Genomic DNA, 25,886 nt, shown 5'->3' with positions numbered 1-25,886 from the left:
GATGGGAGACCAGTGTTATCTGATTGTATGCTTGCACCAATGGCTAAAATGTACCATGGGGACACACACTTAGGTAGAGATGCCATGATTAGGTTGTTCAGACAGGATTGGTTTAATGCGAAGTTCAGGAACATAGCAGAGAGTCTTTGCCAGAGATGCTTAACATGTCAACGAATGAACCCTGGTAAGAAAACTGTGGTTTGTCCTGGGAATATTGAGAAGGCCGAAGGCCCATTTATCAGACTACAAATTGACTTCATTCAGTTACCTGCATGTCGAGGACTAAAATATGTTTTAGTCATTGTTTGTTTATTTTCCAAATGGGTAGAAGCATACCCTACCCGGAGGAATGACAGCTTAACTGTGGCCAAGCTCTTTTTAAGAGAGTTCATTCCTCGGTTAGGGTTTCCAGTAACAATTGAATCAGACCGAGGGAAACATTTTAATAATGAAATAATTAAACTAATTTGTAAAGCATTGAAAATTGAGCAAAAGCTGCACTGTGCATACCGCCCAGAGGCTTCTGGAGTGGTAGAACAACTGAATGGCACAATCAAAGCAAGATTGGGAAAGATGTGTGAATCTACCCGATTGGAATGGCCTGATGCTTTACCTCTTGTCCTAATGGCACTCAGAAGCATTCCAGACAAGAAAACAGGCTTGAGTCCCCATGAAATACCCATGGGAAGAGCAATGAGGCAGGCATGTGTAACAGGACATCAGCTGTTAACTATACCTGATGATTTAGTGTTGGAGTACTGCAAAGAGTTGGCTGACCAAGTGCGTTCTATCTCTCACCATGTTGGGGAACACGCAGAAGCCAGACATTCAACTCCAGCGCATGATTTGAACCCTGGAGATTGGGTAGTGATAAAAAATCACACTTGTGAATCTTGCCTACCACCAAGGTGGAAAGCCACATCAAGTGATACTGGTTACCACCACAGTTGTAAAGTTCAAGGGAATTCCAAACTGGATCCACGCCAGTCATACAAAAAGGGTAACAGAACCTGACGAAGTTGAGGCTGCAGGTTGCGCAGCTGAAGGGTCTCAAGAAGTTGATCCTGAAAAAGTTGACCAAGAACAACCGAGCACCAGTCAGGATGAATGGATTACAGTAATCCACATACCTGAAATAAGAATAAGAACAAGAAGCCAAACATATGTAGATAGTCAGACTGGTAGTGAGGACGAGACCGAAATAGAAGAACGTACTCAGATTACAGAAATTAAAGCTAATGGTAATCATGAGGAGGACCCCATAAGGAAAGAGCAATGTATTCAGACCAACAAAACACCCCAGAACTCCTGTGTCTGAGGAGGGATAGATAGGTACTTGAAGAAATGCACAGGCCGAAGACGATCAAGAAACTGCAAGACCTGTGCAGGACCAGACAGTATTAGCCAAATAGGGTTCAGGATGAAGATAACATTTCAGGTCCAACAAAGCAATGTCCTGAACCAGTTCCCACAAGTGTAGAAGAATCCATCCAGGTAGAAACGTCAACAATAATAAGCCCTGGACAAGGTCACATAGCGAGATACCTGAAGTTGATGAAAATCAAATTGTGCAACAACTCAAAGAAAACAAAAGAACATCTGAAGAAACTGAAAGCACAGTGCCAGCTAAAAGACTCAGAAAAGGCAATTAGTGGCCTGGTGTTGTTAAGAGACTGAAATTTTGCCTAGTTACAATAATTGAAGAACCTGAACAAGTAGACGAAGTGAAAAGTCTAACTGAACCATCAACAAGCATTCAAAGAAGAAGAAGTCCACGGTTGAAAAGACTGCACAATAAATTCAAAGGTCCTGATTGGACTTACGTCGTCCCTGAAGATTTAGAGAAACTGGAAATCAGTGATGAAAGTGATGAAGAATTAATTACTGATCAGTCTTTCTAAGAAGTGAGACCAACTTGAAATAAAATTCACTGTGATATTCTGTGTAAAAGTTTACAAAGAGGGGATAAGTCTCCTTAGCCAAAAATGGCTGATGCTAGAGTTACTGGAAACTCGAAAAGACATTGTATAAAGACATGCTGTAGAATATGTATATGTAGTGTACTGATAGTGCTCATAGCTTGGTTAGGACTGACAATAGCAATACCTTATTTGATGGCTGCTAAACAGAATGACACTACGGTACACGGAAAGGTAGCACATCACAAACAAGTGGTATGCAACGCTTACAACGCGCGCGTTACCACGACCTACCATTACAACGCGGTCGTAACAACGAAAGTTGTTACCACGCATTGCGCTGGGGGGCGCTCAAGGATAGGAAATGATTTAATGTACTATCCCAACACCTTCCCTATTATCCACGGGGACTGGTGTTGGAATAGTAAATTAAATTGTTTAATTTTACGCCCCCCCAGCGCAATGCGTGGTAACAACTTTCGTTGTTACGACCGCGTTGTAATAGTAGGTCGTGGTAACGCGCGCGTTCTAACGTCATACATCCCAAACAAGTTAGAGTAGACTTAGAAGCACCAGATGAGATAGAATTACATCACAATAGAAATAGAAATGAAACAGAAATGAATGTATTTGCTAATCTATTAGTACATTATGTAGAGACAATGCAAATTAGTGATTGTTATGTCTATATGAAATTACCGACATCAGTAGCTGAAGGAGTTACTTACCAACATTTACCATTGACCTATGGTATTTCATGTAGTATATTAACTAGTTTGTTTTATAGAACTGGAAGGTTACAGTATTTCTATTCTAACTTAGATGTAATTTTTCCTGAAATTCCTATACGTAGAAAAATTAATCCCGTCCGTAGCAGTAGAGATGCACAGTTCATGGGTGAATATTTTCTATCAATGAAAACAATAGATATAGCTGAAGCACATAAAGACAACTTAACCTGTAGATTACATGAAGAGAAGATATTTCTAAATTTAGTAGAGAAAAGGAGACAGGATTTCCATAGAAAGGCCACTGAAACGAAACCCCAGATACCCAAATGGGCTGATAAGGAAGAATGTATGGATACTGGCAAGACTCATGCTGCAATGTCTCTGGACTTTGAAAAGAAGGGAAACATCTGTCTCCATAGAGAGAAAACTGAGTATAACAATGTATTCTTTGGTTCCCGTGAATGTGAACACAATTTCCTCATAATTGGGGGTTGAGGACTAAAAGGGGGAACTGATCCAGTATTTCTTGGAGTCTATTATATTTGTGGGAACAAAGCTTACTTTAAGCTGCCTGATCATTGGTTTGGGAGTTGCTGTTTTGGAATAGTATTCCCAAAGGTATAACATGTAAAAAGAATCACTGGAAAAAATGAACACGAGAATGAACTAACACGGTATAAAAGAGGTAGTTTTGCAGAAATTGTAGGTGATGTATTTAGTGCATTGATACCTTCAGTGGGAGTAGTTCTGAATACTCAAAGAATTTGTAAATTGTCTACAGTGGTGGATTGCTTATCGACTGACACTGCTGGAGGATTCTTATTGATCAATACCAAATTGGTTGCGATCAGATCAATGGTTTTACAAAATCGACTTGCTCTTGACATATTATTGGCAAAAGAGAGCGGAGCCTGTAGAATGCTGAAAGCGTAACATTGTTGCACTTACATACCTGATAAAAGTGTTGAAATTAGAAGGAATGTAAGAAATATTACTAATTTGGAAGATGAATTAAAACCACTGATGCATGGAAGAGACTAACTGATGGTTTCTCCTCTGTTGGTAACATGATTTCTAATGTAGATAGAAGTATTGTAGGTAAAGTACTGATGCCAATAATGGGAATATCACTAATAATATTGGTGATAATAATTTGGTGCAAATGCTGCAGAAACAGAAAAGGATATACAGTGAATGAGAAAAAGAAGAAACGAAAGATAGATGAAATTCAAATGGAAAAGTTGAAGGGGATATTTACAAAAGAATGAAAGTCTACCAGAATAAAAGTGAAAAAAGAACTCCTAAAGTAATTGAAGAAAATGAACTGGGAGAGTGCTAAAGTTGGCATCTGGTTCTGTAATTAGTGATGATATAAAATATCATCAATGAGGGGATTGAAGCAAGGTTTCATATGTACAGAAACTTGCTTGGACTCAGTCCTCTCGAATTAACCTCTAATTTATGAATCAACATGTTTTGACTATTTATATTTGCAGTATACGACATATTTAGTATCTAGGGGAAGCTTACCTATGTGCTTTTACTAACCATAACCCGAATGTCTTAAAATGGCCACCAAAAACGCGGGAACTCTTCTCCGCATGCGTCTGCCACATCTACGTGGTGTGACATATCTGTGCTTTTGGTGGGAATTTCTTGCTTCTGCGCACTAGTGCCAAGATGGCTGCTTCATGCTTACTCATACTAATGCATATGCTGCTGCTTGTACGAAACTTTGTTTATTCTGCTAAACTATTAATGCTATAGTATAAACAAAGTAATGGGGCTAGAGTAGAAATAAGTGGTATACAGTGCATTCATTTATTTTTGTAATCTAATGTGTTGCTCTTTGACTGTATTATCAGCTTATGTCTGGGCCTTAAAGCGACACAAAACTCCATATTGAAAAAGCTGCGCCTGCGCAGGGTATCCCTGAAAATCATGAAGCCACTGTCATTGAACAGCTGCCAACACTCTTCTTGCCCACGATGTTCCCGGGAACCTGCACATTTGACCTCAAGAGAGGAAGCAAACAAACTCTATCAAATAAAATGTATTCAAATTGTGTACCAATATTGATGGGTGGAATAAAATCGTGAGAAAATAAATCATGGGCGGGAGCTTCAATCAATACAAGTAAATGAAGAATCATGACAATTTTCAGAAGCACAAGCCAAATGACATATAAATTGACAATACACAAAAATATACAGATTGATCTACAAGTTATTATGCTCGTCTTGTGTCTTTAATTCGTTTCACTTGATCAAAGTCTAGTGGTGAACTTAATGTTCATATCACTATGATTTAGATATTCTATGAAATCATTAAGTAACTGTGTGGGTCCCGTCCATATCATCAGACAATCATCGATGAAGCATCCCCAATAGAGGATATGTTCATTCCATATTTTTGCTGCTGTTCCCCAAATCATATCTTCCTTTACACACCCCATAAAAATATTAGCGTATGCAGGAGAGAATTTAGAACCCAATTTTAGTATGTTTTCTTAATAGTCAAGTCTATCATTAACCACTCTAAGATGCCGCTGCATCAGGAGATGGAGTAGTCTCCCCCTCTATTTCCATGATTATACACTTATTTTCTATCGATATTGCTTTTATAAAACCTTTCTTGTAATTTTGGTATAAGGTCGTAATGGTTAACACTTAGAGAATAAGGAGTTTGTATATTGATGCAAATACATGATATCCAATTACCAATGGGACATTCACGTAACGAACCTTGTCAGGCAACATATATGTTGTATAACAGTAGATAGGAACACAAATTAGAAGTATCCATATTGAGATAATTGGTTGGAGCGAATTACTCTTCACATATTTGTTATTTATTCTTTTGGCATCACATACCATTTAATAATAATAGTCGAGTATATCGTTAACCACTCCAAGATGGCGCTGTCTCAGGTAATGGAGTAGTCACCCTCTCTATTTTGATGACTTTACACATATCTGTTCACACACACGAGACCGCAGCGTCTTCGGATTTCACTAGACGCCGAGCAAGGATACTCGCAGGTATGTGGGGTCTATATAGTAAGGGGGCCCAAATATGACCCGGATTGACATTTAATACTAGTTAGACGAGTAAGAATGCCTCGTATGTTTCACAGGTTGTCCGTACTGCAGGGACCAGAGGTTTGAAACGGAAGGATTGGTTCCGCACTTTTCATCATTGCTTTGATATTTGGATTGAATAGGAGCGAAGCAAATGTAAGTCTAGTTTGTTTTTATCTATTGTGGAGAAAAAAACGCGTGGTGACTGTACCGGGCAGGGACAAACACAAGATAGAAATCGTGCATATACTTATTTCAGGTGCAAGACGAACAATTGAATTTTGGGAGACCGCCTGGAATAACATTTTAAGTGGACGGTTGATTTATTCGGCGGATTCTTATGTAAGTAGACATAAGCTGTGTAGTGCCTATATTCGAGAGTAGAGTGAACCACTAGACAACTAATACATGGATTATCTTGTAGGGTCATACATTGGACATTGTGAGAAGCATTTTAAATAGGAAAGGGACTTTTACCCTGGAATATCAACTTACCGCCTGCAATTGCGAAGGGCAGGTAAGACACTGTCTCTTGCATATTGGTTGTTATAATATTAATTACGACAATAAATATGATCTTGTGCCTCCGTGGTTTCAATTCCTAAAAGAGTTTTGTTATTGACTTATTTTCTACAGTAATCTGGAGTGTACAGGATACATAAGGTACTAGTGCTCTTTCTCAGTATGAATTTCATTTAAGTTAATTTTCACGGGAGGTTCATTAGTAGTAATTGTGCACTGATGAACCGATACGCAAAATCACTTACTCACATGGTGTGTTACAAAGACTTTTGACTGAATCAACATAACTGAGTTTGCATAAATTCATGATGTATATACAAAATAACTGATTCAATGTACATAGTACTATTTAATGATGATGCACTTGTATGAGTACTCCCCTTAATGCACATAGAGGGTGTTTTGTCTGGTCTTGGTAATTGATGTTATCAACATATATAAATACAAATGATGGATTCTATGTATTACTTCCAGCCCTGAGAAAGTCGTGGGTACACACCCAATGACGACGAAACGCATTGGAATAAGGGAGTGGAAGACTTTGATCAAGTGAAACGAAATAAAGACACAAGACAAGCATAATAACTTGTAGATCAATCTGTATGTTTTTGTTTATTGTCAATTTATATGTCATTTGGCTTGTGCTTTGGAAAATTGTCAAAATTTGTGTTAAATCTTTTGATTGATTAATAACTTGTAGATCAATCTGTATATTTTTGTGTATTGTCAATTTATATGTCATTTGGCTTGTGCTTCTGAAAATTGTCAAAATTTGTGTTCAATCTTTTGATTAATTCATTAGGAGGGATTGGGTGTACACTCTCCATTTCTGTAAGCACAGCAATACGTAGTGAATGTCAGAAAATTGTAAGTGCTCAAAAAAATTATGTGTAATTGTACATGAGCGCCCCGAATCTCTTTAGACACCCAACCTGTAGTTAACCCCTTCGCTGCTAGGCCTTTTCCCCTCCTGTGCTAAGCCCTTTTTTGGCGATTTGGGGTAGTGCGCGCTTAGGCCCTTGTAACTTTTTGACCACATAAGGTATCCACGCCAAATTTGCGTCCTTTTCTTCCAACATCATGTGGATTCTAAAGGCGCCCAGGGTTTGTGGATTCCCTTGGAGGGGTCCCGGAAATTAACCAAAATATAGTGTTTTTTTGTTTTTTTCAGAAAAATGGGGAAAACGGGCTGAAATTGAAAGCCTCTGGGTTTTTCCCTGAAAATGTTATCAAAAAAGGGTTTGTGGGGCTGAAATCTCCATTTTCTCAGATTTTAGGAAATGACAGTCTTTTGTCAGAGAACCGACCTTTTTCACACAGTTTTGGCATTTTTCTGGGACATAGCCTATTTTTGCTATTTTTAGAGCTTTCCACCTCCTTCCATTTAATGGTAGAAATGAGTTTGAAAGCAATAATGGATCCTAGAAAGCTGTACATTTTCGAAAAGTAGACAAAATTCTAAATTCAGAAAGGGGTCATTTGTCTAAATCCATGAAGGTTTCTTTATAGAAACTAACAGTTAAATATTGGAATAATTGAAAATTTGTTGAAGAAAATAGCCTTTTGTCTCAACGTTTTCACCTATAACTTTTTCTAATTTTGACAGCTCTTGGAAAGCAATATACCGTTACATCCGATAGACCTTCCTGGTTGTGGGGATATATAGGACTTGTAGTTTTACCAAGAACCCGACGAACCCAGATCCAAAAACTGAGCAGCAACTTGCAATGGTATTTTTTCATTTACTGGGTATAGAGCACTTTGTCTTGGAAAATGTATACATGGAGAAATCTGTATGAAAGACACCTATGTATTTCTGAATTGGGTACAAATTATAGAGTTCAGAAACAGTATATAATTGCTAATTTTCAAAATTGGGAATACTCATACTAGCATGAGAATTATTGGTCATTTTTCACATTTTTTTTTTTTTACACAATGTCTTTCATTGAAAGGGAGAAATGCGCGAAAGCTCAATTGGTAATAACAGTTGATTTACAAATCTGAATTACCCCAAGTCTCCCAATAAAAACGGTACCTCACTTGTGTGGGTCGGCCTTGTGCCTGCGACAGGACACGGCGCAAACTGCAACGTGGTGACACCTAAATTTTGCAGTTACAAATTGACCCTTTTTTAGCAAAGTGCCTACCTGTAGTTTTTGCACCCTAGCTCTGCCGGAACCTAGGGAAACCTAGCAAACCTATACATTTTTGAAAAGTAGACACCCAGGGAAATTCAGGATGGGGTGACTCGACTGCCTACCACCAGGTCTTGTTGCCCAGAATCCCTTGCAAAGCTAAGAATTTGACAAAAAAAACACATTTTCCTCACATTTCTGTGGAGGAAAGTTCTGGAATCTGCGTGGATCAACAAATTTCCACCCACCCAGTGTTTCCCCAGGTCTCCCGAAAAAAATGGTACCTCACTTGCCTGGGTAGGCATAGTGGCTGCGACACGAAACAGCACAAAACGCAACGTGGTTGCACCTCAATTTCCCAGTGAAATCTGGCGCTCTTTGGACAAAGAGACTACCTTTTGTTTTTGTGCCCTAGCTCTGCCAGCACCTAGGGAAACCTAGCAAACCTATACATTTTTAAAACTAGACACACAGGGGAATGAATTCAGGATGGGGTGACTCGTCTGCCTACCCCCAGGTTTTGTTACCCAGAATCCCTTGCAAAGCTAAGATTGTGACAAAAAAAACACATTTTCCTCACATTTCTGTGGAGGAAAGTTCTGGAATCTGCGTGGATCAACAAATTTCCACCCACCCAGTGTTTCCCCAGGTCTCCCGAAAAAAATGGTACCTCACTTGCCTGGGTAGGCATAGTGGCTGCGACACGAAACAGCGCAAAACACAACGTGGTTGCACCTCAATTTCCCAGTGAAATCTTGCGCTCTTTGGACAAAGAGACTACCTTTTGTTTATGTGCCCTAGCTCTGCCAGCACCTAAGGAAACCTAGCAAACCTATACATTTTTGAAAACTAGACACACAGGGGAATTCAGGATGGGGTGACTCGTCTGCCTACCCCCAGGTTTTGTTACCCAGAATCCCTTGCAAAGCTAAGATTTTGACATAAAAAACACATTTTCCTCACATTTCTGTGGAGGAAAGTTCTGGAATCTGCGTGGATCAACAAATTTCCACCCACCCAGTGTTTCCCCAGGTCTCCCGAAAAAAATGGTATCTCACTTGCCTGGGTAGGCATAGTGGCTGCGACACGAAACAGCGCAAAACGCAACGTGGTTGCACCTCAATTTCCCAGTGAAATCTTGCGCTCTTTGGACAAAAAAACTACCTTTTGTTTTTGCGCCCTACATCTGCCAGCACCTAGGGACACCTAGCAAACCTATACATTTTTGAAAACTAGACACACAGGGCAATTCAGGATGGGGTGACTCGTCTGCCTACCCCCAGGTTTTGTTACCCAGAATCCCTTGCAAAGCTAAGATTTTGACAAAAAAACACATTTTCCTAACATTTCTGTGGTGGAAAGTTCTGGAATCTGCGTGGATCAACAAATTTCCACCCACCCAGCGTTCCCCCAGGTCTCCCGATAAAAATGGTACCACACGTGCGTGGGTAGGCATAGTGGCTGCGACATGAAACATCGCAAAACGCAACATGGTCGCACCTCAATTTCCCAGTAAAATTTTGCACTTTTTGGACAAAAAGACTACCTTTTGTTTTTGCGCCCTAGCTCTGCCAGCACCTAAGGAAACCTAGCAAACCTATACCTTTTTGAAAAGTAGACACCCAGGGGAATTTATGATGGGGTGACACCTCTGCCTACCCTCAGGTTTTGTTACCCAGAATCCCTTGCAAAGCTAAGATTTTAACAAAAAAAACACATTTTCCTAACATTTCTGTGGAGGAAAGTTCTGGAATCTGCGTGGATCAACAAATTTCCACCCACCCAGTATTTCCCCAGGTCTCCCGAAAAAAATGGTACCTCACTTGCCTGGGTAGGCATAGTGGCTGCGACACGAAACAGCACAAAACGCAACGTGGTTGCACCTCAATTTCCCAGTGAAATCTGGCGCTCTTTGGACAAAGGGACTACCTTTTGTTTTTGTGCCCTAGCTCTGCCAGCACCTAGGGAAACCTAGCAAACCTATACATTTTTGAAAACTAGACACACAGGGGAATTCAGGATGGGTGACTCGTCTGCCTACCCCCAGGTTTTGTTACCCAGAATCCCTTGCAAAGCTAAGATTGTGACAAAAAAACACATTTTCCTCACATTTCTGTGGAGGAAAGTTCTGGAATCTGCGTGGATCAACAAATTTCCACCCACCCAGTGTTTCCCCAGGTCTCCCGAAAAAAATGGTACCTCACTTGCCTGGGTAGGCATAGTGGCTGCGACACGAAACAGCGCAAAACGCAACGTGGTTGCACCTCAATTTCCCAGTGAAATCTTGCGCTCTTTGGACAAAGAGACTACCTTTTGTTTTTGTGCCCTAGCTCTGCCAGCACCTAGGGAAACCTAGCAAACCTATACATTTTTGGAAACTAGACACACAGGGGAATTCAGGATGGGGTGACTCGTCTGCCTACCCCCAGGTTTTGTTACCCAGAATCCCTTGCAAAGCTAAGATTTTGACATAAAAAACACATTTTCCTCACATTTCTGTGGAGGAAAGTTCTGGAATCTGCGTGGATCAACAAATTTCCACCCACCCAGTGTTTCCCCAAGTCTCCCGAAAAAATGGTACCTCACTTGCCTGGGTAGGCATAGTGGCTGCGACACGAAACAGCGCAAAACGCAACGTGGTTGCACCTCAATTTCCCAGTGAAATCTTGTGCTCTTTGGACAAAAAAACTACCTTTTGTTTTTGCGCCCTACCTCTGCCAGCACCTAGGGACACCTAGCAAACCTATACATTTTTAAAAACTAGACACACAGGGGAATTCAGGATGGGGTGACTCGTCTGCCTACCCCCAGGTTTTGTTACCCAGAATCCCTTGCAAAGCTAAGATTTTGACAAAAAAAGCACATTTTCCTAACATTTCTGTGGTGGAAAGTTCTGGAATCTGCGTGGATCAACAAATTTCCACCCACCCAGCGTTCCCCCAGGTCTCCCGAAAAAAATGGTACCACACTTGCGTAGGTAGGCATAGTGGCTGCGACATGAAACAGCGCAAAACGCAACATGGTCGCACCTCAATTTCCCAGTAAAATTTTGCACTTTTTGGACAAAAAGACTACCTTTTGTTTTTGCGCCCTTGCACTGCCAGCACCTAAGGAAACCTAGCAAAGCTATACCTTTTTGAAAAGTAGACACCCAGGGGAATTCATGATGGGGTGACTCCTCTGCCTACCCTCAGGTTTTGTTACCCAGAATCCCTTGCAAAGCTAAGATTTTAACAAAAAAAAACACATTTTCCTAACATTTCTGTGGTGGAAAGTTCTGGAATCTGCGTGGATCAACAAATTTCCACCCACCCAGCGTTCCCCCAGGTCTCCTGGAAAAAATGGTACCTCACTTGCGTGGGTAGGCATAGTGGCTGCGACATGAAACAGCGCAAAACACAACATGGTCGCACCTCAATTTCCCAGTAAAATTTTGCACTTTTTGGACAAAAAGGCTACCTTTTGTTTTTGCGCCCTAGCTCTGCCAGCACCTAAGGAAACCTAGCACACCTATACATTTTTGAAAAGTAGACATCCAGGGGAATTCAGGATGGGGTGACTCCTCTGCCTACCCTCAGGTTTTGTTACCCAGAATCCCTTGCAAAGCTAAGATTTTGACAAAAAAAACACATTTTCCTAACATTTCTGTGGTGGAAAGTTCTGGAATCTGCGTGAATCAACAAATTTCCACCCACCCAGCGTTACCCCAGGTCTCCCGAAAAAAATGGTACCTCACTTGCGTGGGTAGGCATAGTGACTGCGACATGAAACAGCGCAAAACGCAACATGGTCGCACCTCAATTTCCCAGTAAAATTTTGCACTTTTTGGACAAAAAGACTACCTTTTGTTTTTGCGCCCTAGCTCTGCCAGCACCTAAGGAAACCTAGCAAACCTATACATTTTTGAAAAGTAGACACCAAGGGGAATTCAGGATGGGGTGACTCCTCTGCCTACCCTCAGGTTTTGTTACCCAGAATCCCTTGCAAAGCTAAGATTTTAACAAAAAAACACATTTTCCTAACATTTCTGTGGTGGAAAGTTCTGGAATCTGCGTGGATCAACAAATTTCCACCCACCCAGCGTTACCCCAGGTCTCCCGGAAAAAATGGTACCTCACTTGCATGGGTAGGCATAGTGGCTGCAACATGAAACAGCGCAAAACACAACATGGTCGCACCTCAATTTCCCAGTAAAATTTTGCACTTTTTGGACAAAAAGACTACCTTTTGTTTTTGCGCCCTAGCTCTGCCAGCACCTAAGGAAACCTAGCAAACCTATACATTTTTGAAAAGTAGACACCCAGGGGAATTCAGGATGGGGTGACTCCTCTGCCTACCCTCAGGTTTTGTTACCCAGAATCCCTTGCAAAGCTAAGATTTTAACAAAAAAAACACACTTTCCTAACATTTCTGTGGTGGAAAGTTCTGGAATCTGCGTGGATCAACAAATTTCCACCCACCCAGCGTTCCCCCAGGTCTCCCGGAAAAAATGGTACCTCACTTGCGTGGGTAGGCATAGTGTCTGCGACATGAAACAGCGCAAAACGCAACATGGTCGCACCTCAATTTCCCAGTAAAATTTTTCACTTTTTGGACAAAAAGACTACCTTTTGTTTTTGCGCCCTAGCTCTGCCAGCGCCTAAGGAAACCTAGCAAACCCATACATTTTTGAAAAGTAGACACCCAGGGGAATTCAGGATGGGGTGACTCCTCTGCCTACCCTCAGGTTTTGTTACCCAGAATCCCTAGCAAAGCTAAGATTTTAACAAAAAAAACACATTTCCCTAACATTTCTGTGGTGGAAAGTTCTGGAATCTGCGTGGATCAACAAATTTCCACCCACCCAGCGTTCCCCTAGGTCTCCCAAAAAAAATGGTACCTCACTTGCGTGGGTAGGCATAGTGGCTGCGACATGAAACAGCGCAAAACGCAACATGGTCGCACCTCGATTTCCCAGTAAAATTTTGCACTTTTTGGACAAAAAGACTACCTTTTGTTTTTGCGCCCTAGCTCTGCCAGCACCTAAGGAAACCTAGCAAACCTATACATTTTTGAAAAGTAGACACCCTGGGAAATTCAGGATGGGGTAACTCCTCTGCCTACCCTCAAGTTTTGTTACCCAGAATCCCTTGCAAAGCTAAGATTCTGACAAAAAAAACACATTTCCCTAACATTTCTGTCGTGGAAAGTTCCGGAATCTGCGTGGATGAACAAATTTCCACCCACCCAGCGTTCCCCCAGGTCTCCCAGAAAAAATGGTACCTCACTTGCGTGGGTAGGCATAGTGGCTGCGACATGAAACAGCGCAAAACACAACATGGTCGCACCTCAATTTCCCAGTAAAATTTTGCACTTTTTGGACAAAAAGACTACCTTTTGTTTTTGCGCCCTAGCTCTGCCAGCACCTGAGGAAACCTAGTAAACCTATACATTTTTGAAAAGTAGACACCCAGGGGAATTCAGGATGGGGTGACTCCTCTGCCTACCCTCAGGTTTTGTTACCCAGAATCCCTTGCAAAGCTAAGATTTTGACAAAAAAAACACATTTCCCTAACATTTCTGTGGTGGAAAGTTCTGGAATCTGCGTGGATCAACAAATTTCCAGCCACCCAGCGTTCCCCCTGGTCTCCCGAAAAAAATGGTACCTCACTTGCGTGGGTAGGCATAGTGGCTGCGACATGAAACAGCGCAAAACGCAACATGGTCGCAACTCAATTTCCCAGTAAAATTTTTCACTTTTTGGACAAAAAGACTACCTTTTGTTTTTGCGCCCTAGCTCTGCCAGCACCTAAGGAAACCTAGCAAACCTATACATTTTTGAAAAGTAGACACCCAGGGGAATTCGGGATGGGGTGACTCCTCTGCCTACCCTCAGGTTTTGTTACCCAGAATCCCTAGCAAAGCTAAGATTTTAACAAAAAAAACACATTTCCCTAACATTTCTGTGGTGGAAAGTTCTGGAATCTGCGTGGATCAACAAATTTCCACCCACCCAGCGTTACCCCAGGTCTCCCAAAAAAAAAGGTACCTCACTTGCGTGGGTAGGCATAGTGGCTGCGACATGAAACAGCGCAAAACGCAACATGGTCGCACCTCGATTTCCCAGTAAAATTTTTCACTTTTTGGACAAAAAGACTACCTTTTGTTTTTGCGCCCTAGCTCTGCCAGCACCTAAGGAAACCTAGCAAACCTATACATTTTTGAAAAGTAGACACCCAGGGAAATTCAGGATGGGGTAACTCCTCTGCCTACCCTCAAGTTTTGTTACCCAGAATCCCTTGCAAAGCTAAGATTCTGACAAAAAAAACACATTTCCCTAACATTTCTGTGGTGGAAAGTTCCGGAATCTGCGTGGATGAACAAATTTCCACCCACCCAGCGTTCCCCCAGGTCTCCCAGAAAAAATGGTACCTCACTTGCGTGGGTAGGCATAGTGGCTGCGACATGAAACAGCGCAAAACACAACATGGTCGCACCTCAATTTCCCAGTAAAATTTTGCACTTTTTGGACAAAAAGACTACCTTTTGTTTTTGCGCCCTAGCTCTGCCAGCACCTAAGGAAACCTAGCAAACCTATACATTTTTGAAAAGTAGACACCCAGGGGAATTTAGGATGGGGTGACTCCTCTGCCTACCCTCAGGTTTTGTTACCCAGAATCCCTTGCAAAGCTAAGATTTTGACAAAAAAACACATTTCCCTAACATTTCTGTGGTGGAAAGTTCTGGAATCTGCGTGGATCAACAAATTTCCACCCACCCAGCGTTCCCCCTGGTCTCCCGAAAAAAATGGTACCTCACTTGCGTGGGTAGGCATAGTGGCTGCGACATAAAACAGCGCAAAACGCAACATGGTCGCACCTCAATTTCCCAGTAAAATTTTTCACTTTTTGGACAAAAAGACTACCTTTTGTTTTTGCGCCCTAGCTCTGCCAGCGCCTAAGGAAACCTAGCAAACCTATACATTTTTGAAAAGTAGACACCCAGGGGAATTCAGGATGGGGTGACTCCTCTGCCTACCCTCAGGTTTTGTTACCCAGAATCCCTAGCAAAGCTAAGATTTTAACAAAAAAAACACATTTCCCCAACATTTCTGTGGTGGAAAGTTCTGGAATCTGCGTGGATCAACAAATTTCCACCCACCCAGCGTTCCCCCAGGTCTCCCAAAAAAAATGGTACCTCACTTGCGTGGGTAGGCATAGTGGCTGCGACATGAAACAGCGCAAAACGCAACATGGTCGCACCTCGATTTCCCAGTAAAATTTTTCACTTTTTGGACAAAAAGACTACCTTTTGTTTTTGCGCCCTAGCTCTGCCAGCACCTAAGGAAACCTAGCAAACCTATACATTTTTGAAAAGTAGAAACTCAGGGGAATTCAGGATGGGGTGACTCCTCTGCCTACCCTCAGGTTTTGTTACCCAGAATCCCTTGCAAAGCTAAGATTTTGACAAAAAAACACATTTCCCTAACATTTCTGTGGTGGAAAGTTCTGGAATCTGCGGGGCCCAAAACCCAGGTAACCCCTCTTGCAAAAACTGGCGGTATTGACATTCAATACAACCAGCTTTTGCAAGAGGGGTTACCTGGGTTTTTGGCCCCGTGCTAGACGGCCATCTAGGGGAACCTACCAAACCCATACATTTCTGAAAAGTAGACACCCGGGGGCTTCCAAGGAGGTATGGCTTGCGTGGATCCTCAAACGTTCCTTTACCCAGAATCCCTTGCAAACCTCAATTTGAGCTAAAAAGAATCATTTTTTTCACACTTTTTTGCATGGTGAGGTATCCTTTTACTCGGGAGAACAAGGGGAACGCTGGGTGGTAGGACATTTTTGCCGGCACGGAGATCCCACGCAAAAAAGTTTGGAAAAGTGATATTTTTACCTAATTTTAAGGTTTGCAAGGAGTTCTGGGTAGGAAAACATTGGGGGACCTACGCATGCCATACCTCCCTGGACTCCCCCTGGTGTCTACTTTTCAGAACTGTTTGGGTTTGGTAGTTTCCAAAGAATACCACCGAGCCCCGGGCCAAAGACTCAGGTGCCCCCCACCAAAAATCAAGGTTGTTTTGCATTTGGGTATTGTAATTTCTCCACCGTACGATTTGGACCGTTTCCTGTTGCAGCCACTATGCCTACCCACGCAAGTGAGGTACCATTTTTATCGGGAGACCTGGGGGAACGCTGGGTGGGAGGAAATTGGTGTGAGCCCAGTGACGCCACGCTTTCCCACGCATAAAAAGTGTGAAAAAACTGATTTTTCCAGCAAAAATTGAGGTTTGCAAGGGATTCTGGGTAAAGGAACGTTGGAGGATCCACGCAAGCCATACGTCCTTGGAAGCCCCCGGGTGTCTACTTTTCAGAAATGTATGGGTTTGGTAGGTTTCCCTAGATGGCCGTCTTGCACGGGGCCAAAAACCCAGGTAACCCCTCTTGCAAAAGCTGGCGGTATTGACATTCAATACCACCAGCTTTTGCAAGAGGGGTTACCTGGGTTTTTTGCCCCGTGCTAGACGGCCATCTAGGGAAACCTACCAAACCCACACATTTCTGAAAAGTAGACACCCGGGGGCTTCCAAGGAGGTATGGCTTGCGTGGATACTCCAACGTTCCTTTACCCAGAATCCCTTGCAAACCTCAATTTGAGCTAAAAAAAATCAGTTTTTTCACACTTTTTTGCATGGGAAAGCGTGGCATCACTGGGCTCACACAAATTTCCTTCCACCCAGCGTTCCCCCAGGTCTCCCGATAAAAATGGTACCTCACTTGCGTGGGTAGGCATAGTGGCTGCAACAGGAAAAGGTCCAAATCGTACAGTGGAGAATTAAGTTTTCAATTTGAGAGCGTGTGATTCAAGGAAATTGTGACAGACAATTTCAAGTTTGCAGGAGATTCTGGATAAAAATCAACAATAGAATTCACCAGAAAGACATGACCATATACTTCCATGGTTTAACAATAATAACTAAATTTAGTAAGTTATTTATGGCTATAATGTACACCGTAACAGTTACTCAAAAGTCAAACATTCAAGGCACGGCTAACTATTCCTCAAAGACACACACATACAGGTTGGATTTGGCAGGAGAGCGAGTGATGGTTCAGTACATAAAATTTTATTAACAAGATATTTCAAAAAATGAAACGCTCTGTCAATAAATAAATGCATAAAAACCGAACCAGTGACTCGCAACTCGTGAGCTGTAAAGCCACGACAAGGCACCAACCGTTTTACAGGCCATTCACGCGCCTTTCATACCTGATACAAACCAGACCATTGACACCGTCCGGAAAGAACAGCAACACATTACAACAATCACAATAAGGGACAAGGTACACCCTACTTCAGAAAGAGATAAAAGACAAACATTACTGCACAGCCATCAAATCCGCAAGCACACACACATTCTGGTTGGATTTGGCACGAGGGTGAGTGATGATTCTGTACATACAATTGTATTCGCAAGTAATTTCAAAAAAATGAAATACACTACGTATAATTGAAAGTATGATAAACTGAACCACTGACTCACAGCTCGTGAGCTGTAAAGCCACGTCAAGGCACCAACCTCTTTACAGGCCATTCATACACCTTTCGTACGTGTGACACATACAAAACATTCACACCGCCAGCCGCGGACCCATCACATTTCAACACTCACACCAGCAGACAGCGCCATTCAAGGGCCCATCACTTTCACACGCCCACATTTCTGACATTTCAACAACACGAAATGATGGACTGCGTGGAGTGTCACTCACCTAGCAGTGTGTGTAGTGACCAAAGTAACTACTCACACACCGCCAGCCGAGCGCCAGTCCACCGACACCACCACCCAAGCACCAGACCATGCACACCACTAGCCAAACACCACTCAGCGCACACCAACAGCCAAGTACCACTCCACACACACCACCAGCCAAGCAACACTCCACGCGCACCACCATCCAAGCACCGGACCATGCACACCGCCAGCCAAACACCACTCAGCGCACACCGACAGGCAAGTACCACTCCACACACACCACCAGCCAAGCACCAGTCCACAGACACCGCCAGACAAGCACCAGTCCACAGACACCGGCAGCCAAGCGCCAAACCATGCACACCGTCAGACAATGGACACTACACGCAAACCAACATCATACTTTAGTTTTTTTTTAAACTAAAAGAAAAACAAAAACAAATTGCAAATTGATACAAATCTACTAACTCAACAACTACACTAAAAAGACTACACAAATGCAAACTTTGAAACTGAACAATAAGACCAACCAGTTCACTTTACCACTCATTGATACTCCCAAAAATTCTTTTGCGTGTGGTACAATCTATAACAAGCAGGTACACACAGCCCGGGGTTTGAAGGGCAGTCAGGGCAGTACATACGAACCTCCTTCCGCAAACCTCTTCGCCAACAGACTCTACATCTCCGACTGGGAAAGTCTTTTGAGGTTGTAGGAGGAATTTGACCAGGAAAATGGCGATCTTTCAATCTGGCAATATCCTCCACCACTCCAACTCTAGGAACACTTGCCTGTTCAACTAAAACAAGGCTGCCTATTACAGACTCCTGAAACTTTTCAAAAGTAATCTTTGACTGGTGACAAGATTTCTGGAACACAACAGAAGCATTAAAGGTTGCCAAGTGGAAAAGATGGATAGCCAACTTCTTGTACCAAACGTAAGCCTTACGAAGAGCAGCATACGGTTCCAACCTCTGATCTACTCTGTCAACACCACCCATGTACATATTGTAGTGCATTATGCACACAGGTTTGCGCACTTCTGCAACCTGACCCCAAACAGTCACCGGTTCAGTGCTTTCATCATGTATTGTAGTCAACATGTAGACATCTCTCCTTCACAGCTAGAAGCTCCTCACAACGCAATGCACTACACTGTCCCCGAGCAAGCTTCTGACACACAAGTTCTTTTGGGAAACCTTTACGGTTTGAGCGGATTGTGCCACAAGCAACAGTGTCCACTTTGCCCAATTCCCTGAACAACCGCACACCAGTGTAAAAGTTATCGACATACAAATGATGGCCTTTGTTAAACAATCCACGACCAAGTTCCCACACAATTTTCTCAGTCACTCCAAAAGTCGACGGACAACCAGGGGGGTTAATCCTGGATTCCTTACCAGTGTACACCCTGAAATTAGAGACATATCCAGTCTCACTGTCACACAGCATATACAGTTTGATTCCATAGCGTGCCCTCTTACTAGGAATGTATTGCCGAAATACCAAGCGGCCTTTGAACAACAGCAAAGACTCGTCCACTGCAATTTCTTTCCCAGGATAAAAGATCTCAGAAAATCGATCAACGAAATGATCAATGACAGGCCGAATCTTGAAAAGACGGTCACAATCAGGGTGATCTTGTGGCAAAGCAAGACTATTGTCAACAAAATGCATCATCCGAAGCAGAAGCAAATACCGATCACGACTCATGACTGCCGGAAATATAGCTGTTGCCATCAAGGGACTAGTAGACCAATATGAAGCCATTGATGGTTTCCTAAGCAAGCCCATCAAAAAAGTTAAACCCAAAAACTTTTTCATCTCCTCCAAATTTGTGGGAGTCCACCGGGTAGCTCTAGCGTGGGGCTTAAGGCTGGCACTGTTCACCCTCAAAAAAATTTCAGCATACAAATTAGTCTGCTCTACAATCTCTGCCACAAACACATCATCCATAAACAACTTGAAAAAATCAATAGGCAAAAAGTTTTCTGTGTTCACCCTACACCCTGGAACACCAGTAAATTCAGGCAATGCCGGCTGCACCATGCCTGGTGCAACCCAGAGGTCAGAACTTTCATCGTCAATTCTTGCAGCCGCAGGCCGCCGCCCAGCTAACCCTTGTCTCACAACACCAACTGGAAGTCTAGCAGCCCCAGGCTGCAGCCCAGATGTCTCTTGCCGCACAATTGGCACATCACTGTCCTCCGCAACCACAGGCACAAGCATGTCCTCCAAAACCGTAAACACAGCAATGTCCTCCCCAACCACAGGCACATCATCCACACCAAAAGTAGCTTCATCAGCACTCAAAGTGTCTTCATCATCAGATGAAGCCATGCGTAGAGAAAACTCACTACCTGAATCTTCACCTCCCACCTCTGGCTCAGAATCAGAGTCAGACTCTGGACCATGGTCAGAGGAAGAATCAAAAAGCATTCCAACAACTTGCTGAGCAGTAATCCGGCGGCTAGCCATTATCCTTACAAATAAAGGAGTCTGCACAAACAACTCAACAACCCCAATACTGCGCAAAGTAAGATAAAAATGTAAGACTTTTTCACCAAAAAATAGATTTAGAAAAAATATACAATTCACTTACAAGACACAACTACACTCACCAGCACCTACTCTGCAAAGACACAGCAAATAGGCAACGATATCCCAATAGAAAGAAGAAGAAAAAAAACTTACATCTACAGAAGGACACATCAAAAACAAATGCAAAACATGTTTTACAATCACAACAAACAGCAACAACACATACTCGTATTACTACATACTTTGCAAAATAAACAATTACATTACAATTGAACAAAAAAAAGGTCTCTTACCAAACACATGCAACTACAGAAACAGCAGCACAACAGAACCACCAGTAACAGAACCGCACACTGCAACAATCTAAAGAGAAAAAAAAACAAAACACATTAGAAGAAACAAAAACAACACACATTACAACATACTATGTCACATGGGAATGTCACAAATGGGGTGTCTGTCCCCAAGGGGGGGAAGATTATAAATCATTATAAACGTGGGCCCCCTGGAAGCAACCGCACGGAGGGCAGAGAGGCCAAATAAAGACACGGCAGAACATACTGAAAACAAATGGGCCCAAGGAAGCAACCCTTGGCCAAGGGGTCGCTCCCTATAAAAAACAAAAACCTGGAGTACAGTGGGCTTTTCTATCCCCCCCCCCCTGGGACCAGAAACTGTAAAAAAAAACAGCCACTCCGCCCCCAGGAGGGGGGGGGGCAGAATAGTCTACAATATTTATAATGCCCCCTGGAAGCGACCCTTGCCCAAGGGGCCGCTTCCTTTATAAATATACTAAAATCCCTGGTGTCTAGTGGGCTTTTCTACCCCCCCTGGGTCCAGATGTGGCCCAAAAAATGGGTGATCTGCCCCCAGGGGGGGCAGACAAGTCTAAAAAAAATTATGGGCCACTAGGAAGCGACCCTTCCCCAAGGGGTCGCTTGCTTTACAATTATAAATAAATCCCTGGTGTCTAGTGGGCTTTTCTGCCCCCCCTGGGTCCAGATCACGCGCTAACATGGGCGATCTGCCCCCAGGGGGGGCAGAAAAGTCTGCATTGAAAAATGATGGCCCTAGGAAGCGCCCCTCCCCCAAGGGGTCGCTTCCTTTACAATTATAAATAAATCCCTGGTGTCTAGTGGGCTTTTCTGCCCCCCCTGGGTCGAGATCGCTCGCTAAAACGAGCGATGTCGACCCAGGGGGGGCAGAAAAGTCTGATTTATAAAAAATGTGCCCCTGGAAGCGACCCTTGCCCAAGGGGTTGCTTCCTTTATAAATATACTAAAATCCCTGGTGTCTAGTGGGCTTTTCTGCCCCCCCTGGGTCGAGATCGCACGCTAAAGCAACCGATGTCGACCCAGGGGGGGGCAGAAAAGTCTGCATTGAAAAATGATGGCCCTAGGAAGCAACCCTTCCCCAAGGGGTCGCTTCCTTCACAATTATAAATAAATCCCTGGTGTCTAGTGGGCTTTTCTGCCCCCCCCCCTGGGTCAAGATCGCTCGCTAAAACGAGCGATGTCGACCCAGGGGGGGCCGAAAAGTCTGAATTATAAACAATGTGCCCCTGGAAGCGATCCTTGCCCAAGGGGTCGCTTCCTTTTCAAAGAAAAACAATCCCTGGTGTCTAGTGGGCTTTTCTGCCCCCCCTGGGTCGAGATCGCTCGCTAAAGCGACCGATACCGACCCAGGGGGGGCAGAAAAGTCTGAAATCATAAAATGTGCCCCTGGAAGCGACCCTTGCCCAAGGGGTCGCTTCCTTTCCAAACAAAAACATCCCTGGTGTCTAGTGGGGGCATTACTGGTGCAGGATCGCGACGCTGTGCGCGATCCTGAACCAGTAATGCCCTGCATTGGGACATCAGGGGAGAGGAAACAGTGTTTCCTCCCCCCCGATGCCTCAAGGCACCGAGAAATGCCCCCCCCGCCCCACTGGAGACCAAAAAACATACCTTACGTCACCAGGAAGTGCGGGGGGCCGGGGGGAGCAGCGCGAAGTCTTCCGCTGCCACCCCCCCCTAAAACAACCACGATCGGACCTCCAGGGGGGGAGCGACAGCGCTCCCCCCGAGGGCTGTACTGATGACGGAGCGGTTCCGTAATCAGCACAGCCCAACCGATGCTGATGACGGAACCGCTCCGTCATCAGCATCGAAGGGGTTAAATGAAGAATCATCTCATCTTGGTATGGTGTGATGACCTCTCCTCGTCTTCCTGATTAATCAATAAAGGGGAACACATAGATTTGCAACATTTAGGGGTGGTATATTGCCCTGGAAATGGTATAACTGAGGTAGGTTGCGATAGAGAAATTGTTCGACTTGTCCGAGTAGCTGACCTGTCACTGACCCAACTTATGCTATAGGAGATCAAGAGCAGGGATGCTGGCGGAGTACTCTGTCAGAAGAATCGAGGGGTTGGTGGGAAATTATCGATTACCCAGACGGGGTACCCAAATTTTGCTAGAGAGGGGTGTGACACTAGTGTTACACTTAGCGGAGGTCACCTGTCCTGAACTAGATCTGTCTTATCCCGTGGGCACCTGCTTATTCGGGAGCCTTGTCTTTTGCCCCAGCCTGTGGCCAGGATTGGTCCTTGCACCATTCTAGGTAAATATAATCCATGTGGTATGTCCTTGTGCTATTTCCCTTTCTCAATCTTCCCAGGTACCAATGTCTAAAGGTGTTACTGTGATTTCTTTCAAACTTTATATCTTATTAATCATATTTTTACTTATGAAATTTATGGTCTCTGTAATTTGGATGAAGACTCACCTAAACCTGCATAGATAAAGCATTTAAAACTTTTCCCGAGTCTGTGGTTATTACAGGAAAGGTAAAATTGTTTAAATACTGCTTATTATTCTAACAGCATTTTCGATCCCTAGAACTTATAGCAAAGGTGACAAGGATTGGTAAGTAATGGTTTACAGATATAGGTCCTAAAAGGACTCAAAGTACTAATAGGCGATTAGTAGTAAAAAGCAGGACTACTGGTTCAAAGTGTGAATGTTTTATGGGCCCAGGTGAGTATGGTAAATTGAGCTAGTGGTCCCGCGCGCTATCACTGTAACAGCTGTTATATGCCATCCATCATGCCACAAGGATTAAAATGAAACCCTCCTTCACCAAAAGACATAATTCCGGAAGCCCCTTCTGTGTCTATATGCCGACATTCCAGTCTTTGGTCTGTGTAATTCTTCTGCCTAAGGCTTCCAAAAAATGTACGCCGGCACATGCCACCAATAGTCTTCAAGAAGTCCTGGTCCTTTTCTAAACCTTACAAGGAGAGATGGGGCTGGGGGTGTTTATTAATAAATCCACATTTGAAGGTGATGTGGTGATATGATGTGTTGGGTTTCAGTGTTTTATTGCATGTTACGTAAAGAGTCGTCACATTAAGATACCTCTGTGACCTCTTCGGGCTGAATCATTTCATGTTAGTTTAAATAAAGCTAATTTGAAGTACACCGCCCCCCACACACTAGGAAACTACAACTCAAACTTTTGGGGACTCCGGGGGAGGTGTGAGGTTTGGCACCCCAGGCCTTGGGAGACAAAGATCTTTGGACGGCTAGAAGAGAGATCTTTCAAGGCCATTCTGGGGGAGATGAAGAGACAGGGACAGAACATCACAAGCATTTACAATGCAATAGGTCTCGCATTAACACGAGACCTATTGCATTGTAAATGGTTGGCATCACGGACAACGGGAAACAGGGTAGTGGACGGGCAGAGGTTAAAAGGCACAGACAACAGGAGGGAGAGAGGGTGGGCAAATTTTGAAGGCATGGACAATGGGAGGAAAGGTGGGGGGAGAAGGCACAGACAACGGGAAGGAAGGAGGGTGGACAGGACGAAGAATGCTTTGACAACAGGAGGGAGGGCGGGGGGGGGGGCTTAAAGAAAGCACCAAAGGATGTTGTGCCTGAGGAGGAGAACCTCCATAAAGAAAATAGTGCTGACAGTCTAAAATATCATGTATCGTGTAACAAATGAAGTAAAGGGCCCTGTCACCATGGGAGGTGACAAATGAAGAGGAGGCGTACTAAGGAGGGACTATCAAGTCTATTTACCAATCAGAAGTCAGCATTTTGTACAGACAATGACACCAGCCAATGGCAAATATGGGCGGAGAGTTGGCGGGGCTCTTATTAGTTACTCCACCACAACAAGTCTCGCAGATCAGCGCATGCTCAATAGGTCTAGACTCAACTTAGAAAATGAATGTGACCTTATGTAAAGCTCTCTAATACCGCCTGGTTCGTCTATATTAAACAACAAAAATAAAAGATCCATAACGAGGGATATAATTATATGATGAAAGCCTCTGTGCTATAACTCCATGAGTGCCACCGCTCGATTTTAGAGTGGAGGTGATCCGTTGACCAAATTGCCCCTTGTTGTACTGGGAAGTTTGTGCTGCAGTGAGGGATTCCCCAATTGTCCAAAGAGTGTGCCTCTAGGTAAAGGACGTTGTTCCTCTCTATCTACCTCCTTCCCCTTAACAGCGATGGCTGTGCTAAACAAAATCAGAGGGAAGAGGCCAGTATTCAGTGTGACATATCTTAAAAAAACCTCTTTGATATGAAAGAGGTTGGTTAAAACGAAAATTGTTTAAGTGAAAGCTATGTTTGAAGGTAGGCAGGGTCGGCCTATAGGGGTAGGAAGGGGACCTGAAAAATTGCTGCCTCAAACATACAACAGGTCTGATGCGTAGGGTGTATATGGCTATTCAGAAAAGTTGGGAGGGGCCTTCCCATCTCCACCGCTCTCTGGCATCTCATTCTGCAGACCTTCCACTGAACGCTTACCAACAGCCGAGTAGCAGATTGACAACACCTCTATTTCTGTCTTTTTAAAGTTGGATTTTTTTTTATTTAAAGGAAAAGTCACTGCAGAGGCGCTAGGGCCAAGGCCTAAAATAATAATAGGCTGCTGTACTTTTTGCCATCAAAATTCAAAAAGGCATCTGACGAGTAGTAGTGCAGCATTTCCATGGAATTAAAAGAGAGGCAGACGAGCTAACAAATTACCAGGGAGAGAGAAGTCAATAGCCTGGCTTGTCAAGTGTTTAGCACTCCTGCAGAGCATGGACCAAGTACTTGTGCCCTTCACTGCTCCTGTTTTAGGAACTACTTTTTTATTTGTGTTTGAGCACTCTACACAAGTACTTGTACTTCAATACTCCGTTTGCCGCCTCCTTAATGCAGGACTAA

This window comes from Lissotriton vulgaris, chromosome 2_1, assembly GCF_964263255.1.
Source record: "Lissotriton vulgaris chromosome 2_1, aLisVul1.2, whole genome shotgun sequence".
Classification (NCBI taxonomy): domain Eukaryota; kingdom Metazoa; phylum Chordata; class Amphibia; order Caudata; family Salamandridae; genus Lissotriton; species Lissotriton vulgaris.
Note: the sequence above shows the minus strand (reverse complement) of the source record.